General features: G+C 37.5%; 1 protein-coding gene across 1 annotated transcript in view; it reads right to left on the reverse strand.

The window, feature by feature from the left end:
* Window positions 1-20,845, reverse strand: part of ADGRB3 (adhesion G protein-coupled receptor B3) — an 802,318-nt gene that overhangs the window by 728,869 nt on the left and 52,604 nt on the right. The gene's annotated exons all lie outside the window — the stretch shown is intronic.

Genomic DNA, 20,845 nt, shown 5'->3' on the forward strand with positions numbered 1-20,845 from the left:
TGAATTTCTTGTCTGGCCTCTGATCAATTTCTCTTGATTGGGGAAGGTTGAGAATCCTCATTGGTATCACTCTGATGGCGGGGGAGGGGTTCAGGTCAGAATAATTAATCTCTCACTGCCCCTACACTGCTAGACTTCCTCCTAAAAATAACTCGCCCAACTTCATTCTTCCATTTACCAGTTAATGCGATTATAATGATTTGATGAATTTATTTTGAATAAGAACAAAGATTATTTCTCAATAATTTATAAGTGTAATTACTTCATCTCATACTTACATGAAATTATATTTTAATCTTTAGCCCATCTGATTGGATTATAGCAACTGAACATGTAAACATGTAAACTAGGAACAACTGACACGGGTAAAAATAAACCCATTTTATCTTTTTTCAGAGTATGATTGTTTATAATAATAAATTGTTTATACTTGAAAACTGTCTCTTCACACACACATACACACACACACACACACACACACACACACACACATACACATGCATAAATACACAAATGATCTTACCTCACTTTTAACAGAAAATATTTAACCAAACGAGTTTCTTAAGGTATTTGGATACACAATGCAGATGTGGTGTTAGGAAGGAAAATATCTACAGAGCACAATTAATCCAGGAAGATGTGATTTAAACTCTATTTCAGCTTTGTTTCAAGGCCAATGTCAATATAATCCATCAGATGATCAGTTCAAATAGGCTATACAAAAACAAAAAGACCTTTTTGTCACTGGTAGAGTCATTGTCAACAAAATCCTTTAGTCAAAACAAACTTAATTATAACTGAATTACTTATGGGTGGATATATAATGATATGTATGCATTAAAAATTATTACATATCCAAGGAGTAATACTAATATCGAATAAATCTTCATTACATCCCAGGACTTGTTCTCACAACTTGTATATCTCATCTTATTCCACAGCAAAAAATACTGTTATCCCCATTTACACAGATGTGGAAATGAACACACAGAGATATTCAGTAACTTGCTGACGGTCACAGAGGTAGTAAGTGGCAGAGACAGGATATAAACACCGCCATCTTGGCTCAGAGCGTGTGCTCAAACACCGTGGCCACACAAACACACAGATGTACATCCGTGCTGTACACACACAGTTCCCTCCTTATTCACAACCGGCTTCACTTTCTCACAGGCTAGGTAAAGCAAAAGTTTACGTTCACCCAATGAAATTGTTTTTCTGCTCTAATTACGTTGCCGTATCTTTAATTTCTTCAGCCCATTCTTGATATATTTGACTTAGAAGGTAACTCTCAAATCAGAAGAAAGTTCAAAGGTTAGGAACCTGAGAGATTTAAATTGTGTCTATGCTCAGAACACCAAGAACAAGGAAATTATAGGGACTGATATATGCTAAGTGACTTACATATTTTTTCTTTCTTTCAATCTTGTGACTCTAAATTAGGTCTTACTAATCACATTTTATAGATGAGAAAATAGCTTTCAAGGGAATGAACAATTTGTCTAAAGGCACCCGCCAGTGAGCATATGCGTGATTAGTCTCCAGTGACCCCTCCTGTCTCTTGTGCTCTCTTCTGCCTGGCTCTTTGCTCAGGAGAACGACCTCTATACGTGAGCTCCCTTGCTGCCTGGCCTCCTGTTGGGTTGGCCAACTGGGGTACTTATTCTTCACTCCCCAATCCTCCCCACGTCCAGCTCCGTTTTTTACGGGGTCAGAATTTTAGCAGCGGCCTCCTGCAAGCCCCAGCTCCTGCAGTGTCCTTCCCTCTGCCCCTCAGGGCTGGAGGGGGTAACAGCTTCCCTCTAGCCAGGCTCCTTTGAACCCTCTTGTCAACCATGCTTCGACTTTTGAACTTCTGTGTCCATCTTGGCATTGCCCAATTTTAGCAAAAATTCTGCTAAGTCAGTTTACAGAGAATCCCGCACCCTCAATATCTGATCACGTTGATATATGACCAAGGTGATGATACTTTGGATCCCCCAGGTGACACCTGATCACACTAGCCTACCTTCTTAAGAATCTTGTTGCATTGGTTTAGCCAAACACCCCCCTTCCGCCACTTAGTACTGTTCCATCCACTGACCCAACCCTGCTCCTGGGCTATAAATCCCCACTGTCCATGCTATATTCAGAATCAAGTCCAGTTTTGTACCGAGGACTCTCTTCCTCTATTTCAGCAGTTCCTGAATAAAATCTGGTTTTGCTGCTTTAAGCCCTGTCCAATTTTTTTCTTTAACACAAGTCCTTGAGCACTTCCTATCTCGGGTTGGTCAACTTAAGCCTGCCCACACCTCTAAATGGCCTTTCATTAAACTTTCTTCAATGAAACCATGCATCTGCTTCCTAGAGGCCACTGACTGATCCAGAGAGACCTAGAATCGTCAACCTAGACTGACTCTACCAGGACTCTTCAAAGGAACACACATACTATGGAAAAGAAAAGGGAGGACCCTGAAATTACTTTGCTCTCTTTCAAGACCGCTGAAATGCTGATTGGCATTAGAATGGCCCTGAGAGAAGGCAGGCTTCAGAGGATAAGTCAACTGTTCCAATTCACTGAGCACTTACTTTGTTCCAGAGGGGCTACAAGCATCAATGAATGGGCACTGGAGAAAACAATCCCTGCCCAATTTGGGCTTAGAGCCTAAGGGAGGAAATATACAAGTCAACACAGTAGTAAGCACTACAGAGTGCTATATTTGGGAGAAGAGAATAACATAGATGAGCCCATTTTCAGGTACAGGGAAACAGACCAAGAGAAAGTAACTCTAAGCTTGTACCAAAGAGCAAAGGGTAGCTGAACAAGTGAAAGAGAAGCGCGCACATTCCAGATAAAGGGAACCATAGCCTAGAGATCTGTGACCTGTTCCAGGCATGATATTTCAAAAATATAGCATTCTTTGTCCAGTAACTATTCTTAAATGCACTTGTAATCTTAAAACTATTTTTCTAGTATTTCTTCAAATAAATCTATACTAACATACTTGTAAGTACATTTGAAATATATTGTTTATGATGTAGCTAAATTACTAAGAAGATGTTACAGCTTTCAAGGACTGGTTTTTATTTTTTCATTCAAATCCAAGACAAAAGTATACCTCACATTATAGGATTTTATTTTTAATGGAATTTAAAATTTTCACTTTTAAAAGGAGCCCTTTGCCATAAAGTGAGGTTTCCATATGGCAAAATATTTTGCAGCCATTTATCAAATCAAAGCACAAGTATATATATTTGAGGACTCCCAACTAAACTGAACATTTTGAGACTTTGGCTGTTTGCTTCTTTGTTTTTTAAAGCAAACCTGTATACTCTGCTTCTTTATTTGGACTGCTCTTGAAGTGAAAGAATTTCATTCTCAGATGCAAAAATGTCAGATCATTGCAAGATGGGTCCATAAACTGCAACCTCAATAGACTTATAATCTAAAATTTATTGACGGAAATATTTTCTAAAAAGAGTGAAAAGCTTTAAAGTAGGTGAATTCAAATTTGGTTCTGTTAAAAATAGCTGCTTCCTAGAGCATGCTGTTCTCTCCTTAACTTTTAATGAACTCTTGAAAGCTCACTTGAGAATGATAATCAGGTTGGCATTATTCCCTAAATGCCCCAAATCTAAAAACAGAGCAAAACTTTTACAACAACAAAGATGTATAGTACATGAGGTTAATAAGCCTTGATGCTTCAATAATACCACGCTTACCTCAATATTCCAGAGGCTCTCTTTCTTATACTTTATTAAAAAAAAAAAAAAAACTTTAACTTACTACCTGTAAATTAAATGCAGACATGTGGAAAACAGTATGGTGATTCCTCACAATATTAAAAATAGAACTACCACTTTTCCTCTCTAATTTTTAAATTGTCTCTAGTATGTGCTTATCACTTTTACTTTTACTATCTTAATGTTTTCTGATTACAAAACTAATATATTGTAAAATGTATCACATGCATATTGTAAAATATTTCAGGAACTCAAGCAATTTTAAAACATTTCATGTAGAAAAATGAAGATTTATTTTTTTTTAATAACTTTAAAATCCACACACACAAAAAATAGAACTACCATATCATCCAGCAATCCCACTTCTGGGTATATTCAAAGGAAATGGAAACAGGGTATTGAAGAGATATCTGCACCCCCCATGTTAATTACAGCATCATTCACAATAGCCAAGATATGGAAACAACCCAAGTGTCCACCAACAGATGAATGGATAAAAACATAAGGTGTGTGTGTGTATATATATATATATATATATATATATATATATATTCTATATGATATATATATCATATATATTACATATGATTATATATTATATATGATTATACATCATATATATTATATATGATTAATAGTATATATATACATATATATATATGATAGAATACTATTCAGCCATGAGAGAAAGGGAAATCCTGTCATTTATGATGGGCCTTGAGGACATTATGCTAAGTGAAATAAGTCAGACAGAGAGAGAGAAATTCTGTAGGATATCCCTTATATGTGAATGAAAAAAAAAAGAACTCAAAAAAATAGAAAATGGAGTAGTGGGCACCACTGTCTCAGGGGTAGGGGAATGGTAGAGATGTGGTTTAAGGGTACAAAACGTGCAAGCAGTAGATAAATAAGTCCTGGAGATCTAATACACAATACAGTGATTATAGACAACAAAACTGTATTTTAAACATTACACTTGCTAAGTGACTAGACCTTTCCCATCACTAGAAAAAATGATAATTATGTGACCCAATAGAGGTGTTAGCTAATGCTACAATGTATCAAATCAATATGTTGTACACCTTAGATTTATACAATATTATATGTGAATTATCTCAGTTAAAAAATTAAATGCAGACAGTGCTTCATGGTAAAATATAGATAACCAAATAGGTTATCAACATGTATTTGGGATTTACATATCAACAACACTGTTCTTATAAGCTTCATGCAAAGGCCTCCTTTAAATGCAATAGGGTGACATACTAATTTCACTGAGGCTTCTTGTATTTAATATTTTAGGCATTATGCAAAAGTGTCAAGTAAATCCTTGAAACAGGAAAGGTCCTCAGTTTTAGCCATAATTTCTCTTAGAAATTGTGTGAAATGAATAACAATGTTAATTTCTTACATTTCAATTATGGCCTGGCCTTTATGAGTATATGAAAATGCTCCCAAAATTTCAAAGTCCTTTGGTGATCTACAAAATAGTGGTAGTATATAATAAAAAAAGACTGTTTAAATTGTATTTAAGCATGCTTTTCTTATTAATTTTTAGCTAATTAGGAGAACAAAAAATATTGATTATGAAGTAAATCACTGATTCTTTTTTTAATTTTTAAATAAATTTTTATTGGAGTATTGTCGTTTTACAATGTTGTATTAGTTTCTGCTGTACAGCAAAGTGAATCAGCTGTAAGTGTACATATATCCCCTCTTTTTTGGATTTCCTGTAAATCATTGATTCTGTGTGTCAAAAAGAAGAAATCATTTTGGAATCTACAAAATTTGATTTTTTTCCAAAATTTTATTATGAACATTCTCAAACATACAGCAAATTTGAAAGATTTTTACAATAAACAGCTGTGGACCCACTACCTTGACTTCACTATTAGTATACTTATTTTATTAATGTCAAGCCACTATTAAACCTTTCCTGGCAACCATCAAACCATATCATTTTGATGTACTTTAAAATAAATATTTTTAAAAATCATAGATCTATCTTAAATACTCTGTGAAATAATCGTCAAAAAGGACACAAAAGGTATGCCACTTCTAACCACGCATAAATGTATCCAGAAAATAAGAGTAAATCCTACATATTTTATATTTCATCCAAGTGCATCAGCCAGTTTCCAATTAGGAAAACAGAAACCACTCTGAGTAGTTCCAAAAGACCAAAATATTACCATGAGAAATTTACAATACTTTTATCTTGGCTGATTATAGAATCTCTCAGCTTCATACACATTCTTATTAATGGGCCTGAAATATTAAGAGGCTCTAATATTGAACCCTAAAGGAGTTGACTGTTGTGCCCTTTTGGCCTCAGATTCTTCCCTAGCCCACTCCTGCTCTACTCTGGGGGGCAGGAAGGATTGACCCTCCTACCAACAGGCTGCCTCTGTACACTGACACTCAAGTCATTAAGGAGTTAAAAAGTAATTTGATGAATTGCATAAATGCGCTCAAAGATTTATATATAAAGTAAATTTTGCAGATTCTAAGACAATTTATCAGTCCTTCGAAACCAGAATCAACCATCCCCAGTCTCTTTTGCTTCCCCCAGTCTGGGGAAAAAACTAACACAAACTGAAAACCTCAGGTGTTTATGAACACCATTTCCATCTTTAAAAAGTGATTAGGACAACGGGTGAATGTGGAAAAGGAGGATTTTCCTGGCCTCATGTGTTTGTGGCGTTTGATCTGGGAAACTTCTGATTTCCTTTTGTGAGGCAGAAAAATAATGAACAGCCAATTTAAATGGCTTTCAAAGCACAGGAGAAGAATGACTTTTTTGTTTTGCAAGCTGCCAATCAAGAACCCTGAACCAAGAGGTGGTTAAAAAAAAGAGAGAAAGAGAGATCATTAAATAAAAGAAGCAAGTTTTCAAGAAGACGTTCTGTTAATTTGAGATGAGGCAGAGCTATAATCATAGCCACAAACACCTTGCAAAACAAGCTTTGAATGTTGTTGTTGTTTTTTTTTTTTTTTTGGCAGGATCTTAGTTCTCTGAGCAGGGATCAAACCTGTGTCCCCGTGCGGAGTCCTAACCACTGGACCACCAGGAGGGAATTATTCCCCCTCTAATCTGTGCAGTTACCAATGCAATTTTATATCCCTTAAAAGGAAGAAGAGTGGATTTTTATTGTACATGTTGAAAGGAGGAGGTATGAGTATTATGTATTTAATTGGGACAAGCCATTGTCTTAATGGAGCTGTGTTCTGAATTTGTTATCCTGGACTGGCCATTGCATGTACATACAATATGCTCTTTTGGATGTAAATCTTAGAAACGCAGTATGAATGTTATCATTAATGAAAACATTATCCCAGTCTAAAAATATAAATATATATATATATACACATATATAATAAACATTCACACTAATGGGGGAGGGTGAATAGGGTTTATCTTTTGTGCCAATTCTGATCAACCGGTAGTGACAGCCTGGGGCCCTCTCCCCTCTCTCCAGTGTGACTGTGCGTTCTCATTTGCGCCAGGTGGGAAGGATGCCTGAGTGGTTGTTGATGGCTACTGCTGGAAAGGACAAAGGGAGCTAGCGGAGATTCACGTTTATTTGTCAACCTTGGCCCAAGCATTAATTTGAAATTACTGTATAGTCGTTGGCTATGAAATATCCAGGTAATATAATTGATTTCTTGGTTTTAATACTGTACCCTTTTCAACACTATATGATTTTTTTTCAGAGGCCATTTGCTTGCTGACAAAAATAAATGACAGTTTCATAATGTCAAGTTTCATTGATTATTCAGATCATTTCAGAATGCTTTTCATGGTGCTTCAGTATAGTTTCAAAGATATCAGTTAGGATATCTTAAGGCTTTCATGTATTCTATAGAATTCCTGGATTAAATCTAAAAAAGTTATAAATTATTCATCTTAGTTACAAATAAGGAAAAGGCCCAAATGTTCCTTAATCCCATGATAACGAACAACTGATATATCAAAGGGTTTTCTATTTGTTTTCTCACACTCAAAACTGTTTAGATGTTGGTGGATGGGTAAAAACAAAACAACACACACATTAAAAAAAATAAAGTAACATTGCATATAGTTTGTATTTGTTTTAATAGCAGGAGTTAGAGGAGAAAAATAACACCAGATACCTTTTATACTCTCCTATGACTGGGAAATACTAAATTGAATCCAACTCACTCAGCATAGATTTTCTTTTTAATCTCTTCTTGTATTGAATGCAGTAAGTGAAAAAAAATGTTTTGAAAATAAAATAGATCTATTTTGAACAAAAATGTGTTTTATATGACTTTAAAGAGTGTAAATATTTGGTGGTGTATTTATGAGATGCCTACTCGAAAATCTGCTGTGGGTACAACCTTTCTGAATTTGGACCTTTTGCCCTGTCTCCACATTACAGTCCCAGGACCAGGCTTTCTCCCTGCTCCCTGACCCACACACCTGTACGTGCTTCTGCATTATTTATATAAATATCTGACTGTGCATTAAAGATCAAACCTCGCCCATTTACTTCTTCTTTGATGCCTTTGTCTCCTCTAGTATCTGGTTTCTTAGTGTATGTGTGCCTTTGTGTGTTGTACAGACTTCCTAATGATGGCTAGTGGACATCTTCACCATTAAGTGGTGAAAGAAGGATCTGAGTCACAGGGGTAAGGGTGGAGATGCCTTTGAGAACAGGAGGGACCACACCTAGGCAAGTGTTAAGTGTTGAAGACTGTCCTCTGCTGGAATCACTAACTGCGCCTGGGACTCAGGTGTCTCGTTTGTCTGCCAGCCCTGGGATGACAACTTAGAGCTGGGCACAGGGCAGGGGGTCCCAGGAGCACATCTCGCATATGCTCACCTGCTCTGGGTGGTGATACACAGTCACCTTCTGCCTCTTGTTTTTCAAGCTAATACACAGTTCTGGGGGTCTGTATTTTGTGTGACTGTGTGCCCAGGACAGCAGGTCTGATTTGGTTCTCCAAATGAGAGATGCTCACTTAAATCAAAGGAAACTATGGAACGTTAAAGGAAGAGCCTGTATGAACAGAAGAAAATGTGATCGATCTAATGCCACCAGCTGCTACACATGCTACATTTTCAATTTCACCCAAATTTATCTTAAAATATTAAAATGTTTATCCATCAAACTATGAAGATTCATCCCCTTTTACCAGTATTCAAAATGAATCACTACATCCCAAGAATATCTCTTTGGTTTTAAAAAAGTTTTTGAAATATTGAACTCTGAACATTTCTAGGGATGTTAGTTGGATTTGCTCTTTAGAATTACCTCATTTATGTGGCTGTTTTTTTCTCAATAGCAGTAATTTACACAAATAGATACACCAATCTAAGATTAGCCTGAAGTATCTGCAAATTGTACAGTGTTTATTCAAAGAACAAGTTTCCTCAGCTGCTGTTAAATGGGGAAGAATTTATGTCCATTCATATTACGGAACTCGACTTTTCAGGATTTGTGGTCCAAAATATGTAGTGTGCAAGGAAATGATTTCATCATAAATAAATCCTTCCTTTTAAACTGGTATTTTTAATATGCATTTTGTTAATTCGTTTTTCTGGAGAAAAAACTACAGAAAAGTTAGAGAATTCTATGTTGAAATAAAAAGAGCAGTGGATAGGCACCAGAATCACCTGGGAATCACCTGGGAAGCTTTGCACTAATAATACATGTGCCCAGATATACCTATGCTAGATTCTGACTCAATAGGTCCTGCTATTGTCCTGTGCCAGTTATCTGTGTCCTTCTTGCTTTGTTTTACCTGTAAGTCACAAGGCTGATCACATAACCATCTCCTCCATGAACCTTCCCCGAACCCACAGATTGGAATAAATACCACTGCTATTAGCTTTCCTACCACCCTCTCTCTCCAGCATATTTTATGCCATCATTAATAACCATATTATCTCTATATTACCAGTTTTAGTGCCCCTATGCCCATCACTAACACTCAGAAAGGTACAATGATGCTTTTTGTCTATCACATGGTAAGATATTGAATGATATCAGTTAAAATAAACAAAGACTGACAAGAATAAATAAAATAAACAAAACAAATGATCTAAGATGATTAGATAAACCAACAAAATAGAGCAATTAGTAGGTAATATTATCTATGAATCAAAGTTTTCTATTTATCGTGGAAAATTCATTTCAATTCACCATGGTATAATTTAAGTTCTTTACAATTTAGTCTTTCCTCATTAATACCTATCCTTTATGTTATACTCATCCGCATTCTTAAATGATTACTGTCTCATTTATACTTTGTATAAGACTTGCTTTTTTCTGTTTTGATGACCTTTCCTAGGTTTGCTCACCACCAACCAGATAAAGAGCGTTCAATTCAAAACTGTTCTAAATCGGAAGGCAATTCAGGAAAATTAAAATATAATTAGTATTCCATTGGTTAGTTACAAATCCAACACAAATGATAATCATGTAATCATTATATTATACTATAATTTAACTGTAATAGTTATAATATTTTATGCTTAGTAATCTACATCAATTTCTATATGCATCTGTAAATCTATACATCCATTTGATGCTTACAGTAACCCTAAACAGTAGGTATTATTCCAATTTTACAGATGAAGAAACTCTAGTTTACCTTACAAATAACACGCACAACATTATTTGAATATTAATTGGTGGAGCCAGAATTCAGCTGTATCAGTGCTTGTCCAGTATTTTGCACTGAACAGAAGACAAGGAAGGCAGAGGATGGCTGAATCCTTGCTTTCTAAACAGTGATCACCATTATTCCGAAACAGCTATGTCATTCCACTAGGGTGATTGAAATTATTAATAAAATAATCAGCATCACCTATTAGAATGGCCAAAATCCAGAGCACTGACACCACCAAATGCTGACAAGGATGTGGAGCAACAGGAACGCTTATTCACTGCTGGTGGTGATGCAGAAGGGTGCAGTTCCTACAAAACTAAATATACTCTTACCATGCTATCCAACAAGCATGCTTCTTGGTATCTACCCAAAGGAGCTAAAAACATATGCCCATGCAAAGACTTGCAAGCAGATGTTTATGGCAGCTTTATTCTTTTTTTTTTTTTTTTTTTTTTTGCGGTGCACGGGCCTCTCACTGCTGTGGCCACTCCCGTGGCAGAGCACAGGCTCCGGACGCGCAGGCTCAGCGGCCACGGCTCACAGGGCCCAGTCGCTCTATGGCATGTGGGATCTTCCCAGACCAGGGCACGAACCCGTGTCCCCTGCATCGGCAGGGGGACTCTCAACCACTGCGCCACCAGGGAAGCCCGAGCTTTATTCTTAATTGCCAAAACCTGGAAGCACCCAAGATGTCCTCCAGCAGATGAACAGATAAAGTGTGGTGCATCAGACACTGGAATATTATTCAGTGCTAAAAAGAAATGAGCTACCAAGTCACGAAAAAGACATGGAGGAAATGTAAATGCACACTAAGTGAAGGAAGCCAATCAGAAAAGGCAACAGACTATATAATTCCAACTATATGACACTCTGGAAAAGGAAAATCTACAGAGACGGTAAAAAAAAAAAAAATCGCAAAAAAAAAAAAGCAATTTCCAGGGTTGGCCAGGGCAGGCTTGAATAGGCAGAGCACAGAGGATTTTTAGGGCAGTAAAAATAATCTCTATGATACCGTAATGATAGATACATGTCATTACACATTTGTTTAAACCCAAAAAATGCACACCACCATGAGTGAACTGTAATGTGAACTATGGACTTCAGGCGAACGTGATGCGTCAAAGTAGGGCTCATCAATTGTAACCAATAGGCCCCTCTGGTGTGGGACGCTGATAAGGGGTTATGTGTATATTAGGGCAGTGGGGATATAGGAAATTTCCATACATCTCTCTCTATTTTGTTGTAAACATAAAACTGCTCTAAAAATAAAAGTCTTAAAAAAAAAAAAAAAAAACAGCAGATGGGTCAGTAACAAAGAAGGTTATTATGAGGGACTTAGCCTCCTAAAATAAAGATAAATGAGTGAAAAAAGAATACATGCACAGAAAAGTATTTCATTTGTTTTTATAAGAGCAAATAATGTAAATAAACACTAGTTTACAAGCTCAGAGAGGAAAAGTCAGTCATTTGCCACTTGGACTAATATAGCAAGGATATCAATAAAGATGACCAAAAGCAGACTGTATAAAAAATTTTCTAACTTTAAATATAACAGAATCCTTATTTTCAGAGGTTCATTCTGAAATGAACCATGAAACAACTGGTTAATTAAAATGAAACAGCAATTTTATGAAATTTACCTGTGTCAATATAAATGTAAAAATGATGTTCCACCAAAAAGGATGGTGTTAATTTTTAGGCAGAAGTATTAAAAGCTGTATTTAACATAAAATCACAGCTGAACATTTTGATCTCAGGGTTGATCCATCCCACAATCCGTCCCTCAGAGAATACCTTCACAGGATCCTTTACATCACCTGAGGTCTTTTTATTATTTTCCCACTGACTGAGCTGACAGGTGATAATTCTCCGAGAATAAGAAGCACCACACTATGATGGCATCAATTTACAGGAGAATGAACCGTCCTTTAATTAATCAAAACAGTCTGGGGCTTTCTGGACGTTCTTTAAAGCAAATGCTCGAGCAAAGTTAACTACAACTTTGCTAAATCTGCTTCACATTGATCTTCTATAATATACAAAAAAATGGCTAATTTTCTTGACTAAGGGACGTATATACTTTATGATCTCTAAAACCGTTTAATGTTCAACTCTTTGGAGCCAGATTGGAAACTGCCCCTTAATTACTTATAATCATTAGGACAAAAATTACATAAGTGTTTAGGATTCAGAATTTTTCATACAATGTGAAACATCTGATTCTCGTTAAACATTTTAAAATGAAGCTCAGGAGGAGATTTGCTTTTCGTCCAAACAATAAGATATGAAATTCCGGGGCTTTCTTTATCGAAACAGTCTCATTAATTCAGTTGTGGTTTGTATTTTACTTTTAAATGAGGCTGTGCAAAATTTCATAATTTTCCCTTTTAAATTTTCTCTTTATTTTTTAGGATACAAAAGTAACAAATGTCAATTTTCAAAAACACTGCAAAGTATAAAACATTAAAAACCCCCAATTCATAGACTGCATTATTAATATCATTGTATAGGTCCTTTGTATTTTTAATGCAGGAAAAAAAAACAATATTTACTTTTAATTTCAAAAATAGGCAATTGATTCTACAGTGACACAATAATTATGAAAAAGCCAGGCTTCGCCTAAAGAGACAATGAGAAATTCTCAAAGTTCCCTTTAAATATTAAGACTCAAGCTTGGCTAATTCAGATTGTGAAAATTTACTATTAACCATTGATAACTGGATGTAAGACAAGTTCTGCCCAAGCCATGCCCATACACCAGACCTCTCCAGCCCCAGTCTTTAGGAGACCGAAAGAGACCTAGATAATGGCATGCAATCCAGGGGGCCCCTTCCCATCCCCAGAAGACGTAGCCGTAGGCTTTCTTTCACATCCTGATGCCATCTTGGAAAGTGAAGGAAAGAATTCTCATGAAAGATGGAGGATGTAGTCAGAAAAGATCTTTCACTGAAAGTTTAGATTTCCCATCTGCTCTCCCTGCTACTCACCTGCACCCACTGGTGACAGAGAAGCACAAGTAGAATCTATTCAGAAAGAGGGACAAGTTTTTCTTGCAGGCAATCTGAGTTGCAATGAGTAAAATTCATATTTAACATGCTATATAGCACTTCCCAGATGTGATTTTAGGACTGCCAGATATTTAGTCATTATAGCCATTTCTTTAAAAGCCTCATAAGTCTCCCCTTTGTCCTTTCCCCACATTCAAGCAGTTACCTGTGCCAGCCAACATAGCAGCCACTAGCCACATGTGGCAATTAAGATGTAAATCAAATAAAACTGAATTAAATTAAAACTTCAGTTTCTCAGTCACACTGGCCGCATTGCAAGTGTTTCAGAGCCACATGTAGCTACTGGCTACCACACTGGACGGCTCTGATAAAGAATATTTCCATCATCACCACAAGTTTTATGGACAGCACTGACAGCAGACTTTACTGTGCCTGCTGCCTTCTAACAGGAAATATAAAATAGTCCAACACAGAGTAGAAAGGAGTACTCCTGACTTTAGTTTCTGAAAGCCTAAACCCATAGGGACACACAGAGAAGTCCAAGGTGTACCCACAATGTTTAGGAGAAAGGGGTTTAAGGAGACTGAAGCTTTCTCTGAAGATGAGAACCCTGGTCTGGGGAGCAAGGAATTGGTGATTATAGGATAGAATCCAGAGATGCAGCCGAAGTAGGCAGTTGCTGGGATTTTGAAAAGCACAGAGTACTTACTTCCTTTCCCTAATGTAGCCTGGAAACAATCAAATGTTGCCAACTTTGGAAAGTAAGAGGGCACCAGACCTTAAGAGGTTGATCTGACAGGAACACAGCATGTCTCTGAGGTAACCTATGGGAACAATAATCGAGGGCCATATGGGATGACAGCCATTTCAGCAGACCTCTGCGTGTGTAGGCAGAGGACCTGGAAACCAGATGGATTAGCCACCGCCACGTCTTCCCTCCACCCCACTTCCATGACAATATCTTGATACCAGTTACCCCAAACTTGGATAAATCTCAGGGAACTGTGGGGGAAGGGTCGGCTCAGAAACTCACTGAAATTGACTTTCTGCCATCTTAATGGATGGTGATTCCAAATGGGTCTATATGCCTTACCACCCAAGTTGAGAAATGATATTCATATTCTTCATGCTTTCTTACAAATAGGGTTCAATATGTCAATTCACCAGGCCCCTGGCATCATGCCTTGTGCAAAAAAAAAAAAAACAATGCCCATTTTGTCAACAGTGCCAAATTCACAAACAATACTTTTGAGTGCTTTCCAAATTTGAAGGTAGATGCTATGTGTTCCTGGTGATTAATGTGCACCTAATTTGTCGATTAGTATACGACATCCTGCTGATGTCCTAAGTTCAGGCTGAAAAAAATTATTTTGCTAACTCATAGGCATAAACATACATGAAAATCAAAGACCAATATACATCATAGGAAAAAAACCACAAGAGTATACGGTATCATGCAGTACTTAATTTTAAGCAAATCCAAAACCGTTCCTAAGGAATCAGGGGAAAATGATATGCCATATTCTAGTTAACTGATTTATATTATAAAATATGGAATGTTCTAGCAATATCTTTTTAATAATTTTAAATTTCTTAAATGTTGAAGACCATCTTTAAAATACTGCAATGTTCTTCTCACCCTGGGTATGTTTCAATAGATGGCCAAACCCCAAGACTAGCAATTCATTTCATTTGCTCTCTTTGTTGTACAATTCATTTTCATAAGCCTAAATCCCAGAGTTGGAATTATAGGGACATATGAGGAAAAATGTGGTCAATGAACTATATCACCCATTGAACTCACAGAAGAGTGGAGATTTTTATCAAGAAAAATCTGACCTCAAGCAATTTCCCACTATTATTTCCTTCCTCAAATACAGTTACCTTTAAAATTGAACATGCTGCCTGTTTGAAGCTTCTAAATTTCCTTAAATTGATTACATGGAGCTGAGTAGTCATATAAGCACCAAGCAACAACTTGTTTCTTTTTTTTTTTTCAGTATGTGGTTTTAAGTGTGTGATCTTAAGAGCCCTTTTGAAAACATTATTTCATTGTTGACATTTTTAAGGAGGCAACTCTGTCTGCACGAGTAGCTACCACTCTCATTTCTCTTTACAGCCCCCTTTGCAGTAGGAAAAATCATTTTCCAACATCTCAAAATAGAAGTGAGAGTCAAAAGGCAAACTCTTTAAAACAATATTGAGTTTCGAAATTCTATCTGCTTCAAACTTCTAGTAACACACACAGCCACGAAATGTATGATAACCTCCAACAGACAATACTGGTCTCAAACAACCACTTCAGAATATCCCTAAGGCTTCCCTTGCTGGTTTGATTTCAGCATTAGTTAAGGACCATTGATGGTGAATGTGTATTTCATGGGCTTTTGGGTAGCTACAGTATAGGTTTAAGTAACCTCTAGTATACTTCAGGTTTTTTCTAACCAAGGTGCAGAAATGGTGTAACATATGGAATATTTCAATGTAATGCCTCACTTCTTAAAATTAGAAAGAAAAAAAATCCTTGGAGCTTAGAAGCATAAACAAAATTTGAGCATCGCGAATTACATTTTTTTCAGTATCCTAGCTTACAGTCCTGCTATTCTTTACGTTTTTTTTTTTTTCTCTGTAATTTTAAATGTGGAAGAAAGCAGATTTCATTACTTTAAACACCAAATTAACTTCCTAGGGAATAATCAAAGTAGTTATTCCATATGTAAACAGCATTTTAAATGACATCAAAGTTAATGGACTCTAAAAACTGATTTCAAGAGATTTTGTATAGTTACTTCAAACATTAGAAAATGTTGACCCTATTTTAAGTTTCCTAGGGAATATATTTAAAATTATTTTAGGAATAAATATTAAAATCCTCCTTTTATAATTATACAGTAGTCTAAATATTGGAATTAATCCATCATAGATTTTGTATATATGAATGTGTATGTACACAGCTGTGTAATTGTGTACATATGGCAATTCTTTTGTCAGTCCTCTATATGCAGCATTTATTTGTGAATTAAGATCTAGCTTCTTCTGTTGAATTTATTAGTATCTGTTAGGAAAATATAATGCATTTGAAATTTATAAGCAATCCAGATATATACATATTTAAATGGGGGCTAAATTTACTTAGATATTTATAAATTGTGGTCCTTTGAATTAAGGCTCAGAATAGTACTCAGTCTCAGGCAGAGTAGAAATAGAAATTGGCACTTTAACAAGTGCTTACTATTATTATTTCATGGTCAACATTAGCCCCTATTGTGGCTATCTATGTACTGAAATAATCTGTGATCTGAAATTGATAGTTATGAATTTATTTTAATGACATGAAATATGAATTTAAGACGACTATATTAATGTCTTTCTAATGACTGCCATCATACCTAAGATTGTTGGATAAGAAAGTGGCAATTGGGAAATTCCCTGGCAGTCCAGTGGTTAAGACCCTGTGCTTGCAATGCAGGGGGCGTGGGTTTGATCCCTGGTCAGGGAACTAAGGTCCCAAACGCCCTGTGATACAGCCAAAAAAAAAAAAAAGTGGCGATTAAAGAACCAATGCATTTAAAATCCATTACACTTGGGTGGGTGTATATATAAAATATATTAAACTTAAATACATGGTCTTCAGTCTGGGGAGTTCACTAACTGAGATACTGGGTAATAAAGAAATTTCCACCAGTGTATATAAGCTGCTGCAAGTCACAGACACATAAATTTTAAAATTTCCCCAAGAGGGATAAAACTCAGACACTGCACATTCATCTATCGATTGACCAAATGCAAGTTCCCTGTTCCAAGGCTCTGGAAGGTTCTTGCAGCTACTTACAGAGAGAAGAGAACAAACATGATGAGAAACCCATCCCAATGCCTACTACAATTCTGGCATTTAATTAAGAAAAATGTCATGTCCTCTATACAACACATTCCATTTTGTTTAAGATCCATTCAAAAACTCAACTGGTGCCCCTACAACTAAAATGGGCACATGATTACATCTAAACCTATGGGTATTTTAATCTACTTCATCCTAAAGTCTACAGCAATAACAAGTGAATTAAAATCAGTGAAAAGAATTTTGGACAAATATTTATCAGGTCCTTAAAATATGTAGAATAAGGTGGCATTGTTGGATAAAGCACCCAGTTGTCTAGAGAAAAATATTATAGTCATTTTATGAAATGATTACTGGTATTCTTTTTTAATTCTTTGAATAATTTATTCCTTTCCTTGAGAAAAGTATAACCCAGAGGCAGAGAGCAAGATGGCGGAACAGAAGGACATGCAGCTCACCTCCTCCCACAAATACATCAGAAATACCCATACACGTGGAAAATTCTCACAGAATACCCACTGAATGCTGGCAGGGGATCTCATATAACCAAAGCTGCAAGAAAGATCACCACATAAACCGAGGAGGGGAGGAGAGGGAAGGGGGAGGGGTGGGGAGGGGGAGGGGAGGGAGGGGAGGGGAGGGGGAAGGGAGGGAGGGGGAGGGGAGGGGGAGGAAGGAAGAAAGGAGAGGAGAGGAGAGGAGAGGAGAGGAGAGGAGAGGAGAGGAGAGGGAAGGGGAGGGGAGGGGAGGGGAGGGGAGGGGAGGGGAGGGGAGGAGAGGGAAGGGAAGGATAACCCAGAGTGGCTTCTCTATGAAATGAATAGGAAAACAGACATAAAATAACAAAGCATGGAGAAAAGATGAAAAAAAGGGAACTGTTATATTCGGGGTGCCGACCATATGCTAGATACCAAATAGAATTAGTTTTACCTGTTTAAATATATTTAGTCCTTACACAAGGTAGCTGTTATTCAAGCTCATATTATGAAAGTTAGGCTTGGAAGTCAAGCTCAATCTCAGAAAACAAGTAAAGTGAATCAAACTGAAGCTTTTCTAAATCAAAAATCTACATTCATCCATTACCCCAAGAGAAGTGATGATTTAACATTATTCAGGGGTTAGAAATGCAAACTTTTCTTCTTAGTTTTTCTATATATTTAAAATATAAAGGAATTTGATCCTGTTTATGGAGAACATACCAGTGGGCAGAAACATTCATTCTGATGGCAGCAAACCTATTATTATATCACCCAGAAAGGAGTTATTCCTAAATTCTGAAAGGAGGAAACTTGTAGCCCCTAAATATATGTTAAGCTGTGTTTCCATGCCTCAGAACACACAAAGAAACAAAGGGGCATTATAATATTTCCAAATCTTTTGGGGACAAACCTCCCACACACACCAGAGTTGCAGTTAACCCCACACGTTTTTCCTGGCACCTCAGTAGCACATAAAGGCTAAGATTTGCACCCACATCAATTATTCACTTCTCCGATTGCAGGATCCAGGAACTCAGGCAGGGAGGAAAGGCAAGGCCGCCTATCCCTGGCTGAGAAGGGCTTTACTGTCACACCCACGTAAGCCTGTCACCACCAACACACTGGACAAAGACTGTGCCCAGAAGGCTCAGGACAGAGTGCTTTCTAGGAAGTTGCTGGTGCAGGAGCTGTAAGTATAAGCATCAGGAAGGGCAAAAGACAGGAGATGAGACAGTCAAAATGCTGTCGGCAGGCTGGCGGATGCCCCGGGCCAGGAAGCTGTTCTGTGTTCACAGGGGAATTTATTGTGTGCTTAAACTACAATTCACCCTCCTTTGATAGTATGTACTCTTCACAAACATATTTAGCAATAAATCCCTCAGTATTACATGATTTTATTATTTCACCCTGTAACCAAGAAGGATGCTATGGGGCTTTCCCGGGACAGAACCCTCCCCCCATGTCCTCTGCCTGCCTCTTGTTTGTGGAAAAACTGAAGTCTCCCACGCCTTCCCTGAGTCACAAAGGCCTGACTCAAGAATTAATGATTGAAAGGGTGTGAACACGTAGTGACAAAAGTAGCAGCTGGACCAGGAGAACCGGTAACAACTTAAACAGGAAATCAGCCACATGGCAGTCACAGAATCTTTAGTTCCTCCTTGAAGTACCTAGATAACAGTATGTGATGCACATTTCCTGGGTTGTTTTACAGATGCTAAGACCCCCACCCAATGGAAGAAGTTAACTACTTGATGACCTTGAGCATGTAGCCCCCAGACCTACTGGAGCTTAAGGATTGATAACGTTAACCCCTGTGACACCACCCTGTTACCTCACCATCAACCAATCAGAGAACTGTACATGAGCTGATCATATAACCTGCAACCACCCTCCCTCACCTGGGCTTTAAAAATGCTTCCCTGAAATCCATCCAAGAGTTTGGAGTCTTTTGAGCATTAGCTGCCCCACTCTCCTTGTCTGGTACCAGAAATACAATAAATGCTGCACTTCTCTTCACCACAACCCGGTGTCAGTAGATTAGCTTTACTGAGCACGTGGGCAAGTGGACCCAGTTTTGGTTGGGTAACAACAACGCTTTATGGACTTTTTTGAATTGTTATGTTTCTTTTAGCCTCTATCATCAAAAAAGCAGAACAGGCAACAAAAAAAAAAAAAACAAATAAAAACTACAGCAGTGTTGCTTTCTTGTTCATGGAGTTTCAATTAGTGGTAAAAGTTTAATTAGTGGTAATGTTAGAAATTCGTATAGACATGTACCCAGGTAATCAAATAGTAATCTGCATTATTCAAGACTTTATTTCAAGGGTACTTGGGAGCTGTGCTGGTTAATTCTGGTGTGTCCCCCCACCATATTCATTGTCTGCCTTTCTCGGCTCTGCTTTGTACCCTATGAAATGCAGCAACCAGGGTCCCTGAGCCTCTGGCGGACCCCTAGCAGCAGCCAGTTGGGAGGCACCAACAGAAGACCTGAGGAGGTCGGGCTGGGGCCGCTGCTGAGTGCTTTGTCTAAAACCCCAGTTCTAATTCCAGCTGAGTCCTCCATCCCTCCCCCTAGGGGCCTCAGGCCTCCCAGGCTCCAGTGCTAGCGCTTCCGCCATTGGCCCTGCCAGGCCTAGGGTAGCTGCTGACAACTTTCCACTGAGCCAGTCTCTGGGCACTTCACTGGAACCCTAGCCACACCTCTGTAAACAGGCCTTCCTTAAACTGCATCAGGGAAAATCTCTGAGGGTGTGTTTTGTGTCTGCGCACAATATGACAAAGACATAGCAACAATTAAAACAATGGGAAATCGTCCATGGAAGGATTAAACAATCCCAGAGAAAAGCCTAGACTTCAGAAATGTATTCCAATCAGGTTCTACAGTCCATTGATCAAGGTAGGTTGCAAATCTGATTCCAAGCTTTCAGAGACCAGAGGCTCATGTCCTGTGAACTCAATGAAGCTTCAGCTTCAGGGCCCCTTGCTTGCAGGGATCCTTTTTTTTTTTTCATTATTTTTCAATTGAAGTCTAGTTAATCTACAATGCTGTGTTAGCTTCAAGTGTACAGCGAAGTGGTTCAGTTACATATATATATATATATATACACACACACACAGGAGATACATCTATTATTTTTCAAATTCTTTTCCATTATAGG

Source organism: Phocoena phocoena, chromosome 12 (assembly GCF_963924675.1).
Source record: "Phocoena phocoena chromosome 12, mPhoPho1.1, whole genome shotgun sequence".
Lineage (NCBI taxonomy): Eukaryota > Metazoa > Chordata > Mammalia > Artiodactyla > Phocoenidae > Phocoena > Phocoena phocoena.